Source organism: Coenobita brevimanus, chromosome 33, assembly GCF_032717465.1.
Source record: "Coenobita brevimanus isolate Jiangsu-jjx chromosome 33, ASM3271746v2, whole genome shotgun sequence".
NCBI classification, from domain to species: domain Eukaryota; kingdom Metazoa; phylum Arthropoda; class Malacostraca; order Decapoda; family Coenobitidae; genus Coenobita; species Coenobita brevimanus.
Genome location: NC_136986.1, coordinates 1919104 through 1932394, shown reverse-complemented (window position 1 = coordinate 1932394; position 13291 = coordinate 1919104). Strand labels below are relative to the sequence as shown.

The following is a 13291-nucleotide window of genomic DNA, read 5'->3' as shown; positions in this document are numbered from 1 at the left end:
TACAGTACAGTATTATTATATATACAGTATTTTACCATTCGATTAATGTAGTGAAGTTATAATGCAGTACAGTATGGCAATGGTAGTCAGAACAGTTTTAAAACGTTCATATGATCAGGACTAATGTCTGATATATCGGAAGAATTCCGGATTAGGGGTGGGAAGTCCGAATGTCGCTTTTATCGGAATTTCGCGTTTTTCAGACTGGCTTGGGCCCCAATTAGTCCGTTATAGTGAGGTCTTACTGTATATATATATATATATATATATATATATATATATATATATATATATACACAGTCATCCCTTAACATCTGTGGGGGTTAGGTAACAGAGACACCCACAAATGTTAAAAATCCATGGATATCTGCTGCCCCCCTTAAAAGCACCTCTGGACCCCCCATTTCCTTAGATATCTAAAAGAAAAACCCAGTGTGCATGTTTACAACCACTTTATTTAATACAAGAACACTAAACAACTACTTTATTTAATACAAGAACACTGAAAGTTAAAAATAATGAATAGCGTACTCTTGCATGGCCTTTTCTGAATACTGTGCTCATCCCAGTGCCCTCCAAAAGGAAGAGTGTTACAGTATATTTCATTCACTGGATAATGCCAGTTCTGTACCAAAACAGCCATGAACTGTGCCTGGGATAATGTTACAGTGTCAGCAGAGTTCAGCAAGATATTTTTTTTCTTTCTGTAGCCATCCCTAGATATTCAAAACCATGTATGTTAAAACCGTGGATGTTAAGGGATGACTATATATATATATATATATATATGTATATATATTGTTACGGTAGCGCCAGCCCGGGGCTATTACAAAAAGACAACAAGGCAGCCTTAGATAGTCGGCCTCCGCTGCGTTGCAAAAATAACGCAGACCCCGGCACTCACACTCCGCAAACTAGAGAAAAACTGCGCAACGGAAAAGTACTTACTTAAGAACGCAACAGTGTGTACTTTGACTAACAAACGGAACAGCCTACCTATAAATCTAGCCTACTATCGTCACTACCGGAAGTAATGCCGCCCGAGACAGTCTACAGGAACACCTCCCACTTACTTCCGGTGGTGACGACTTTCTACTTAACCCGTGTCCAGGGGGGAACGCAGTTGACGGCTCACGATAGTTCTCACTAGCCCTGTGCAAGGAGATGGGATTAAAATGTGTAGGGGTTAGGGGTGTGTGTGTATGTACGTGTGTTGGGGGAACGTTAATTAAGGCAGCGAGAGACTACGGTGAGCCAGACTGGCCCCCCAAAGACAGCAAGGCACAAAACAAATAAAATAACTACTTCCCTCAGTCAGCAACAAAAGAATAAAATAAACTTAAATGGAAACGCCAACTCGGCACAAAAAATGACTGGGGAGAGAGAGAGAGTGTACAAACACCCGATACTGAAGCTGGTTGGGAAGACACTGCCTGATCAAGGCTCGTGCAGTCAAGCGCGAACGCATGAATCAGATTAATTAACAAGGAACTTAAATTCATGCCCCTCTCTCTCTCTACAATGAATTGGTACTTCTAATGCAAGCAAAACATCATTAAATATACTGGTAGCTCACATAAGACAATCAAAATAATCAAATGCATACTCAGCATGGTATGAAATAAAATTGCCCTCAGTGGCGGGAACGAAAGAAACAAAAGAACTTGTAACACTCGCTAATTTAAACTCCACGAATGACACGGATACATACTGCATAATCCCCTAGCCCAGCTGTAACGGCTGCACCCGTGGGAACGGAAAGGCGGACAGCGTAACAATATATATATATATACAGTATATATATATATATATATATATATATATATATATATATAATGCCACGTTGAGTACACCGCTTCCCGTCCAATCAGTGAAGTTAAGCAACGTTGGGTCTGGTTAGTACTTGGATGGGTGACCGCCTGGGAACACCAGATGCTGTTGGCATCCCTACGTGTCAAGTGGTGTTGGTGGAGGATTAGTGTCCCTCCCTGTAAAACAATTAACTCTAAGCCCTTGACCACCCCGTTTGGGATACATGGCGTCTGGCAATGAATATACACACAGTATAGTAAGACCTCACTGTAACAGACTAATTGGGGCCCAAACCATTCTGAAAAATGCAAAATTCCGATATATCAGACATTAGTCCAGATCGCATGAACGGTTTTTAAACTGTTTTGACATTGTGGTACTGTACTGTGTTATAACTTCACTACATTAATCAAATGGTATAATATAAATAATAATACTGTACTGTACACTGATAAACATGTCTTTTATTTACCTTATTGTGGTGAACATAGCTGAAGTGATCAGACAGTCAAAACTGCTTCTGGCTTTATCGGACTTTTTCCGATATGTAGGAAGGACACAAGTCGAGTGAAAGCAGTGGAAATGAGTTATTTAAGAGGAGCCTGTGGAGTCACATGGAGAGACAGGCTAACAAATGAAGATATAAAGGAGCGTTGTGGTGTGAATGTGGATGTGATAGGAAGCGTGAGGAGGAATACACTGAGGTGGTTTGGCCATGTGGAGAAGATGGAGGGTGAAAGACTGACGAAGAGAGTGTATGTGAGTGAGGTGGAGGGGGGAAGAGGGAGGGGGAGGCCGAGGATGAGATGGAGGGATGGGGTGGAGAGGTATATGAGAGAGGGGGGTGTGAGCTGGGAGCGGGGTAGTGATATGGCGGGGGACAGGGCGAAGTTGAGGCGATTTGTTTATGGCCACCCCGAGAAAGGATTGAGGCATATGGCAATAGATAGATAGATAGATAGAGCTCCTCGAGTCCGATAAAAGTGAATTCCGGTCTATTGAAGTCTGTTATATCGAGGTTTTACTGTATATATATATATATATCATCATCATCATCATCATCTTCATCATCATCATCATCATCATTATCCAAACCTCCTTTCCTACCCAAGGGCAAGATGAGGAATATATATATATATAGATCATTAGTGGAAAAGTTTCTAGAGAAGGGGAAGAAGTTGTACGCTGCATTCATGGATTTGGAGAAAGCATATGACAGGGTAGATAGACAAGGATTGTGGAAAGTATTAAGAATATATGGAGTAGATGAGAAGTTGTTGAATGCTGTGAAGAGTATGTATGATGGTGCTAAGGCTGCAGTGCATGTGGATGGTGAACTGATTGAATCTTTCTCTTTGAAGGTTGGGTTGAAACAGGGATGTGTCATGTCTCCATGGTTGTTCAATCTGTACATGGATGGGGTAATAAAAGAGGTACGAGGTAGGATAGTGGATGTTGTGGCCATGGTGAGAGAGGGTAGTGTTTGGAAACTCCCTGTACTGTTGTTTGCAGATGATACTGTGTTGTTGAGTGAAGATGAAAGAGAGCTGCAAGGCTTGGTGGATGAGTTTGGGAGAGTGTGTAAGAAACGGAATCTAAAGGTGAATGTAGGGAAGAGTAAAGTTTTTGTCTTCGAGAGAAATGAAGCCACTGAATGTGCTGACAAGCTGGATGAGGAGGAAATGGAAAATGTGAGTATGTTTAAGTACTTGGGTAGTGTGATGAGTAAGGATGGAGGTTTGGAGGGTGAAGTGCTTGAAAGGGTACAGCAGGGAAGAAAGGTTGCTGGTTCCTTGAAAACAGTGCTAAGAAGCGGGGAAGTGAGCATGGAAGTGAAAAAGTTACTACATGACAGTACTGTGATACGAACTCTAACGTATGGAAGTGAAACTTGGACGTTGATGGAAGGACACAAGTCAAGAGTGAGAGCAGTGGAAATGAGTTATTTAAGAGGAGCCTGTGGAGTCACATGGAGAGACAGGCTGACAAATGAGGATATAAAGGAGCATTATGGTGTGGATGTGGATGTGATAGGAAGCGTGAGGAGGAATACACTGAGGTGGTTTGACCATGTGGAGAGGATGGAGGGTGAAAGACTGACGAAGAGAGTGTATGTGAGTGAGGTGGAGGAGGGAAGAGGGAGGAGGAGGCCGAGGATGAGATGGAGGGATGGGGTGGAGAGGTATGTGAGAGAGGGGGTGTGAGTTGGGAGCGGGGCAGTGAAATGGCGGGGGACAGGGCGACGTGGAGGCTATTTGTTTGTGGACACCCCGAACGGGATTGAGGCGTCTGGCAATAGATAGTTAGATATATATATATATATATATATATATATATATATATATAGATAGATTGATAGTATACTGTATACAGTAAATTCTCGATTTTCGTTGCTTGGATGTTCTGCCAAAACCTCGCAAACCGTGAAGCGTCAAAGTGTGAAGTTAAGAATCAGTGGGAAAAATAGAGGAACGTTATGGTAGGACACGTACCTACCCTATCAGAAAGTACAATAACACCAAACAGGCCCTACCCAAAATTCAATGAAGCGTGTTTGTATATGAGGGAGGGGGGGGTGAGTTGGGGGGAGGGGAGTCAAATGGTGGGTGACAGAGTGACTTGGAGGCGTTTTGTCTGCGGCCACCCTTTGCGGGATTAGGGCGTCGGGCTATAGATAGATAGATAGATAGTGTTTGCTACTGCTAAATCAGCATGACACAATAAACATGTGCCTGAAAAGACATTAAACCGATTATAAAGAGCTGTAATACGAAAAATCCTTACCAGAAATAAAGTGAAGACTGGTTTGAGTGGCAAGTGAAGGTGTGTTGAGAGTGGATGGGCTAGTTCCCGTGTCACTATCCAAGGAAAAGCTGCCACTTTTCACAAGATTATTTAATTTTCGACATCAAAGTAGGTCATCTAAACCCCAGTCATTTTATGTGCCGTCCTTCACTAAAAGGAAGGGAGAAATTTTAACAACATTATTTTACTTGCTGCTACAAGGAAGAGAGGTTGTAATATAGTCAAATAGAATAAAAAAATGGTGGGCTGAGTCTACCATCTCTGTATTGGGACGGTTATTACCTGTATTCTTTCCTTCCTTAAATATCGATAAGCTTTATTTTACATCCATTGCAGGTATTTGTTCATCAAATCAGAAATAAATATTGTTACAAGAAACATGTAATGATTCTTTGTTAAGATATGGTAGCACAACACAGCTGAAGATCGTACATTACGATCACAAACAATAACAAACACGTGTGTCTACTGCCCAGCTGGACCTGCCGTGTATTCACGAGACGGCTGAAGATCGTACATTACAATCATAAACAATAACAAACTCACGTGTGTCTACTGCCCTGCTGGACCTTCTGTTTAAAAATTATGGAAAACTGTTGCATAGAAAAATGGACAGTGCCTAGACTGAGCATCAGTACACATCGTCTGCTGAATGTCAGCTCTAGCTGCCAGCTGGGAGCATCGAATTGTGGGGTAATTCGCGAATTGTGAGATAACTCGGAATCTTACGCGAAAAACGAAGCGTCAAAGTAAAACGCATCCAAATACAGTACGAGGATTTATTGTATATATATATATATATATATATATATATATATATATATATATACAGTATATATGTATATATATATACAATGCTCGTCAGAAGTATTCAGCGTTGTCCGCCGGGCGCGCAATACTTATGGCCCAAAAAGAATCACCCATTTTTGGGGGTAAGAATTGAGCCATAAGTTTGAGCTCCGAGCATGACGTCACGGTAGCCTGAGGCCTTCTGACGCACTGGTTGGTTCCCGCCTCAGTCGCCCACGGGCTGCCTGAGAGAGAGGAACTCCGCCGAGTGTCCCTCTCAAATTGCGCCATTTTTTACCGAGTGTCCCGCAGTGTTTTGGCCTTCAAAACTTTGTTATGGCACCTACCCGTGAACTATCGAGTGAAATCATATCCCAGATCATTGCTCTAAAGGAGGCAGGCCACCACACAAAGGAAATTAGTGAATTAGTTGGTGTGGCACGATCGACAGTGCGTCGTTGGTGTGCGCGGTTTTGGGAGGAAAACAGTGGCGAAGTTCCCACAAAGAAACTGAGGTCTGGTAGGCCTAGGAAAACTTCCCCAAGGTCTGTTAATGTTTTAAAACGTGCAGTGGAGTTTAATCCTTGTGTGAGTGCAAGGAAAATTAAGGAGAGCAACCCAGAAGTGTTTGGTGAGGTGTCAGTGAGAACAGTGTCTCGTAGGGTGCATGAGCTTGGTTACACAAGTCACAGGCCTGTGAAAAAGCCTCTTCTCTCTAGCAGCCAGAGAATTCGTAGGCTTGCCTTTGCTATTAAATATCTAAATTGGGGTGAGGAGCAACGGTTGTCAGTGTTGTGGTCTGATGAGGCAACATTTAGTGTTACCTGTAACAGAGGAGCATGCAAAGGTAGTGACCCACTTGACCCACGGTATGTAGAAAGCACAGTTAAACATCCTGATTCACTCATGGTATGGGGTTGTTTCTCAGGGAAGGGTTTGGGGAAGCTTGTTGTACTTCCCAAGAACCTCAGAGTGAATCAGGATGTTTACCTGGAGCTTCTGTGTGATCATTTACCAGACTCCTTCGAGCTAACAGGTGCACGAGTGTTTCAGCAGGACAGTGCACCTGCTCACAAGGCCAAATCGGTCACCAATTGACTTCGTGACTGCGAGGTATCATTCATGACAGACTGGCCAGGAAATAGCCCAGACCTCAACCCGATTGAAAACCTCTGGTACCTCGTAAAGAAGAGTCTCCAAGGGAAGGACGTGAGCTCTCTGCCTAAGCTGGAAGCCGCCATTCGTGACTCCTGGGACAAAATACCCCTCCAGCACCTCAGGAGCCTCGTCCTTTCATTTCCAAGACGTCTCAGGTCCGTGAAGAAACATAAAGGCTACCCTACGAAGCACTAAAGGTAAATAAAATGCATTATTTATATGTTTTTTCAATGTTGAAAGGTTTGTTTCTCAGGAGGGACGCAGGGCGCCCCATACTTCTGACGAGCACTGTATATATATATACAGTGCTCGTCAGAAGTATGGAGCGCCCTGCGTCCCTCCTGAGAAACAAACCTTTCAGCATTGAAAAAACATATAAATAATGCATTTTATTTACCTTTAGTGCTTCGTAGGGTAGCCTTTACATTTCTTCACAGACCTGAGACGTCTTGGAAGTGAAAGGGCGAGACTTCTGAGGTGCTGGAGGGGTATTTTGTCCCAGGAGTCATGAATGGCGGCTTCCAGCTTAGGCAGAGAGCTCACGTCCTTCCCTTGGAAACTCTTCTTTACGAGGTACCAGAGGTTTTCAATCGGGTTGAGGTCTGGGCTATTTCCTGGCCAGTCTGTCATGAATGATACCTCGCAGTCACGGGCCAATTGGTGACCGATTTGGCCTTGTGAGCAGGTGCACCGTCCTGCTGAAACACTCGTGCACCTGTTAGCTCGAAGGAGTCTGGTAAATGATCACACAGAAGCTCCAGGTAAACATCCTGATTCACTCTGAGGTTCTTGGGAAGTACAACAAGCTTCCCAAACCCTTTCCCTGAGAAACAACCCCATACCATGAGTGAATCAGGATGTTTAACTGTGCTTTCTACATACCGTGGGTCAAGTGGGTCACTACCTTTGCGTGCTCCTCTGTTACAGGTAACACTAAACGTTGCCTCATCAGACCACAACACTGACAACCATTGCTCCTCACCCCAGTTTAGATATTTATTAGCAAAGGCAAGCCTATGAATTCTCTGGCTGCTAGAGAGAAGAGGCTTTTTCACAGGCCTGTGACTTGTGTAACCAAGCTCATGCACCCTACGAGACACTGTTCTCACTGACACCTCACCAAACACTTCCGGGTTGCTCTCCTTAATTTTCCTTGCACTCACACGAGGATTAAACTCCACTGCACGTTTTAAAACATTAACAGACCTTGGGGAAGTTTTCTAGGCCTACCAGACCTCGGTTTCTTTGTGGGAACTTCACCACTGTTTTCCTCCCGAAACCGCGCACACCAACGACGCACTGTCGATCGTGCCACACCAACCAATTCACTAATTTCCTTTGTCTGGTGGCCTGCCTCCTTTATAGCAATGATCTGGGATATGATTTCACTCGATAGTTCACGGGTAGGTGCCATAACAAAGCTTTAAAGGCCAAAACACTGCGGGACACTCGGTAAAAAATGGCGCAATTTGAGAGGGACACTCGGCGGAGTTCCTCTCTCTCAGGCAGCCCGTGGGCGACTGAGGTGGGAACCAACCAGCGTGTCGGAAGGCCTCAGGCTACCGTGACGTCATGCTCGGAGCTCAAACTTGTGGCTCAATTCTTACTCCCAAAAATGGGTGATTCTTTTTGGGCCATAAGTATTGCGCGCCCGGCGGACAACGCTGAATACTTCTGACAAGTACTGTATATATATATAATGGGAAGAGACTAAAGGATATGTGTCAGGAGAGGAGGTTGTGCATTTGTAACTCGTATTTCAAACACAGAGATGCACATAAATATACATGGTATAGAGGGAACGAGGATCGTGTTGAAAGAAGCCTGATTGATTACATGCTCATAGAGAGGTCAATGATGGGAATGGTTGCTGATACGAGGGCTGTGAGAGGACAATGTGGAGGTCTGTCAGATCACATGATTGTGGTATGCAAGATCAAGCTGAAAGGAGTAAGGTGGATCAGGAGAGAGAGAAGCAGTCAGGGAGAAAGACTGAAAGTTGAGAAGCTGAGGATCAAAGAAATGGCAGATGAATACAGGACCAAAGTAGAGGACGAGTTTGAATTACTGAATTGGAATGACATGGATCTGGACAGACTGTGGAATGCACATAGGGATTGCTTAATTAGGAATGCTAAGGCGGTATGTGGTGTGGCAAGAGTAACAACAAAGAAGAAAGGTACGGCATGGTGGGATGAGGAGGTAAAGAGAGTGGTGGAGGAAAAGAGGAAGAAGTGGCTAAAGTGGTTACAGGATAGGGGTTCAGTTGAAATAAGAACTGAATATGTTGAGAGAAAGAAGCACGTAAAGAGACTAGTGAAGAGGAAAAAGGAGTAGGTAAAAGAGGTGCGGAAATGTAGAAGTGAAAGCGGTAAGAAATAGGATGGTGTGAAGGATGCAGGTTGTAGATTATTAACCCATGGAGATGAAGTAGGGACCAGATGGAAAGAATATTTTGAAAGCCTGATGAATGGGAATAGGGAGAGCAGAGCAACTGTAAACATGATTGGTTTTGGGGGTGTGCAGAGAAGGAATGCAGTTCAAGGAGATGTGACACTCGCACAGGTGAAGAGTGCTGTGAAGCGGCTGAAAAATGGGAAAGAAGCTGGGGTTGATGAGGTGTATGCAGAGATGCTTAAATGTAGTGGAGAGAATGGAATGAAGTGCTTGTTGGAGATATGTAAGAAGGCATGGATGAGTGAAACTATGCCTGCAGAGTGGAAAAAGGCTGTGATTGTACCCTGTACAAATATAAAGGTGAATGAAGTGAGTGCAAGAATTATCATGGCATAAGCTTACTGAGTGTGGTAGGAAAGTTATATGGAAGAATTGTTATAGAGAAAGTAAGAGAGATATCAGAAGTCCTAGTGAGTGATGAACAGGGTGGCTTTAGGAGTGGCAGAGGATGTGTGGACCAAATATTTGCAGTGAGACAGGTAGTAGAGAAGGATTGTGAGAAGGACCATGAGGTGTTTATGGCATTCATGGATCTGGAAAAAGCATATGACAAAGTGAATAGAGAAGGATTGTGGAAAGTTTTGCGAATGTACAGTGTAGAGGGTAAGCCGTTAGGTGCCGTCAAGAGTTTTTATGATGGTAGTGAAGCATGTGTAAGGGTTAATGGGCAACTAAGTGAATGGTTCACAATCATTGTAGGCGTGCGACAAGGCTGTGTGATGTCCCCATGGTTGTTCAATGTATATATGGATGGGGTGATGAGAGAGGTGAAAACATGAGTAATGGAGAGAGGGATGGCATTGGTAATGAATGGTGATGGCTGGAATATCTCAAATTTGATGTATGCTGATGATGCAGTACTGCTTGCAAGTACCGGACAAGAACTTGGTAGGGTAGTGCAGAGTTATGCTGATGTCTGTAAGCGTCGTTCCTTGAGAGTAAATGTAGAAAAGAGTAAAGTGATGGTTATTGAGAGAGTAGGTGACTCCCAGTGCAAAGTAACAGTGAATGGAGGGAGACTGGAATTGGTGAGAGAGTTCAAATACCTGGGTACAGTGATAGAAAAGAGGGGAAAATGTGCAAAAGAAGTTGAAAGTAGAGTGACACAAGGAAGAAAATGTTCAAAAGAAGTTGAAAGTAGAGTGACACAAGGAAGAAAAGTAGCTGGTGCAATGAAGGCCTTGATAAGAAACAGAGGCTTGAGTGTTGCAGCTGCACGAGGCTTACATGAAGGAGTGTTAGTGCCAACTTTAACATATGGATGTGAGACTATGGTGTGGCATGAAAATGAAAAGTCAAGAGTAAGAGCATTGGAGATGGAACTGCTGAGGAATGTATGTGGAGTACAGAGGGTGGATAGGATACGAATGTGATTTGTGAAAGATGCGGAGTGAGGAAGTCGGTGGACACCAGGATTGAAGAGAGGGTACTGAGATGGTATGGTCATGTGGAGAGAATAGATAACAATAGAGTGGTGAAGAAGGTATATCTGAGCGAATTCGAAGGAGGGAGGAGGCGAGGTAGGCCAAGGAGAAGGTAGAGAGATATGGTGGATGAATGTGTGAGGAAGAGAGGTTTGGAAGTCGGTGAGGCTAGGGAACTGACAGGAGATCGAGCTGGCTGGATGAATTTTGTGAGGAGATATGCATGATCAGGGATTTTTGGCACCCCTTTTTAACGTGGCAGCGTCTGGATTGACTCTGTCGGATACGATATGTGAAGCTACAGAACGTGATGAATGTTTTTGGCATATCTGATAGAGCCAGGATTCCGGGGGCTTGAATGATGAGTGAATGGAAGCGTGGCCCATTGGATTGGGCAATTTTGGGCTGTCTGGACATTGCTACTCCTCACCCTGCCCTTGGGTGGGAAAGGAGGTCTGGATGATGATGATATATATATATATACCTAGGCTGCTTCCCCCAAGGAAAGGGAGGTAGCCGAGACAGGACGACACACTCCCCATTTACTCATCCATTCAAACACATTCATTCGCATCTTAGCCCCAAAGGGGAGAACGGACAGATCCTCACCGCACCACACCGCACAAGGGTCAACTGCGCAGTGCAATCAGTGACATCTGCAGCAGGGCCCGACAGCAGAGCTGGTTTACCCCTGCGACATCCTAACAGACTCATCCCCTTATATATATATATATATATATATATATATATATACTGTATATATATATATATATATATATATATATATATATCTCTATCTATCTATTGCCAGACGCCTCAATCCCTTTTGGGGTGGCCACAAACAAATCGCCTCCAAGTCGCCCTGTCCCCCGCCATTTCACTCCCCTGCTCCCAGCTCACACCCCCCTCTCTCATATACCTCTCCACCCCATCCCTCCATCTCATCCTCGGCCTCCCCCTCCCTCTTTCCCCCTCCACCTCACTCACATACACTCTCTTCGTCAGTCTTTCACCCTCCATCCTCTCCACATGGCCAAACCACCTCAGTGTGTTCCTCATAACGCTTCCTATCACATCCACATCAACACCACAACGCTCCTTTATATCCTCATTCGTCAGCCTGTCTCTCCATGTGACTCCACAGGCTCCTCTTAAAAAACTCATTTCCACTGCTCTCACTCTTGACTTGTGTCCTTCCAACAACGTCCAAGTTTCACGTCCGTACGTTAGAGTTGGTATCACAATACTGTCATGTAGTAACTTTTTCACTTCCATGCTCACTTCCCTGTTTCTTATCACTGCTTTCAAGGAACCAGCAACCTTTCTTCCCTGCTGTACCCTTTCAAGCACTTCACCCTCCAAACCTCCATCCTTACTCATCACACTACCCAAGTACTTAAACTTACTCACATTTTCCAATTCCTCACCATCCAACCTCGCTGTACATTCACTGACTTCACCTCTCTCAAAGACCATCACTTTACTCTTCCCTACATTCACCTTTAGATTCCGTTTCTTACACACTTTCCCAAACTCATCCACCAAGCCTCGCAGCTCTCCTTCGTCTTCACTCAACAACACAGTATCATCTGCAAACAACAGTACAGGGAGTTTCCAAACACTATCCTCTCTCACCATGGCCACTCCAACATCCACAACCCTACCTTGTACCTCTTTTATTACCCCATCCATGTACAGATTGAACAACCATGGAGACATGACACATCCCTGTTTCAACCCAACCTTCAAAGAGAAAAATTCACTTAGTTCACCATCCACATGCACTGCAGCCTTCGCACCATCGTACATACTTTTCACAGCATTCAACAACTTTCCATCTACTCTATATATTCTTGATTCTTTCCACAATCCTTGTCTATCCACCCTGTCATATGCTTTCTCCAAATCCATGAATGCCGCATACAACTTCTTTCCCTTCTCTAGAAACTTTTCCACTAAAGATCTGAGAATGAATATCTGATCTACACAACCTCTTCCCTTCCTAAAGCCTCCCTGTTCTTCTTCAACTAATTTCTCTGTTCTTTCTCTAACTCTGTCAATAAGTATCCTACCATACAATTTTCCTATTATACTAAGAAGACAAATGCCCCTATGATTACCACACACTTCTTTTTCCCCTTTTCCTTTGTACAAGGGAATAATTATACCTGATTTCCAATCCTCCGGGACTCTACCTTCCCCCCAGGCCAATCTGCACATCTTCCACATCCATTCTACTACTATCTCTACCCCATGCTTCAGCATTTCACCACACACTCCATCAATTCCTGGGGCTTTCCCCGAATTAACTTTCTTCATTGCTTCCACAACTTCTATCCTACTGATTTCTTCCTGTCTTCTCACCTCCCTCCTTCTCCCAGCCATTCCCCAGCCACTTATACTCGCATTACTTCCATCCTCTACGTTCAACAATTCCTTAAAGTGTTCTCTCCATCTGCTCACTTTTTCTCCCTTCTCCACTAGTAATCTACCATTTTTATCTTTCACTCCCCTGCTAACTTCACTTCCACCCTGTCTTACTCTTTTCACCTCTCTCCAGAACATTTTCTTACAGTCCCTCCACTTTACACTCAAATTTCTTCCAAATTCCTCATCCACTCTCTTCTTACTCTCTCTTACTAATCTTTTCACCTCTCTCTTCCTTTCTACATATAACTCTCTCTTCCGCCTCTCAACCTCTTCCACGCCCCTATTTCTCATCCATTCATTGTATGCTTTCTTCTTTTGTGCCACAGCCTGTCTCACCTCTTCAGTCCACCACGCTGTTCCTTGCACCCCCCTCCGTCTTCCTTTCCTTCCACACACCACATCACATGCTGCACATA

At 44.1% G+C, this 13291-nt stretch overlaps 1 protein-coding gene and 1 pseudogene across 1 annotated transcript in view; both read left to right on the top strand.

Moving 5' to 3' along the window:
- Positions 1-13291, top strand: part of LOC145395711 (fibrocystin-L-like) — a 304791-nt gene that overhangs the window by 134507 nt on the left and 156993 nt on the right. The window lies entirely within an intron of this gene.
- Positions 1826-1945, top strand: LOC145395945 (5S ribosomal RNA; annotated as a pseudogene).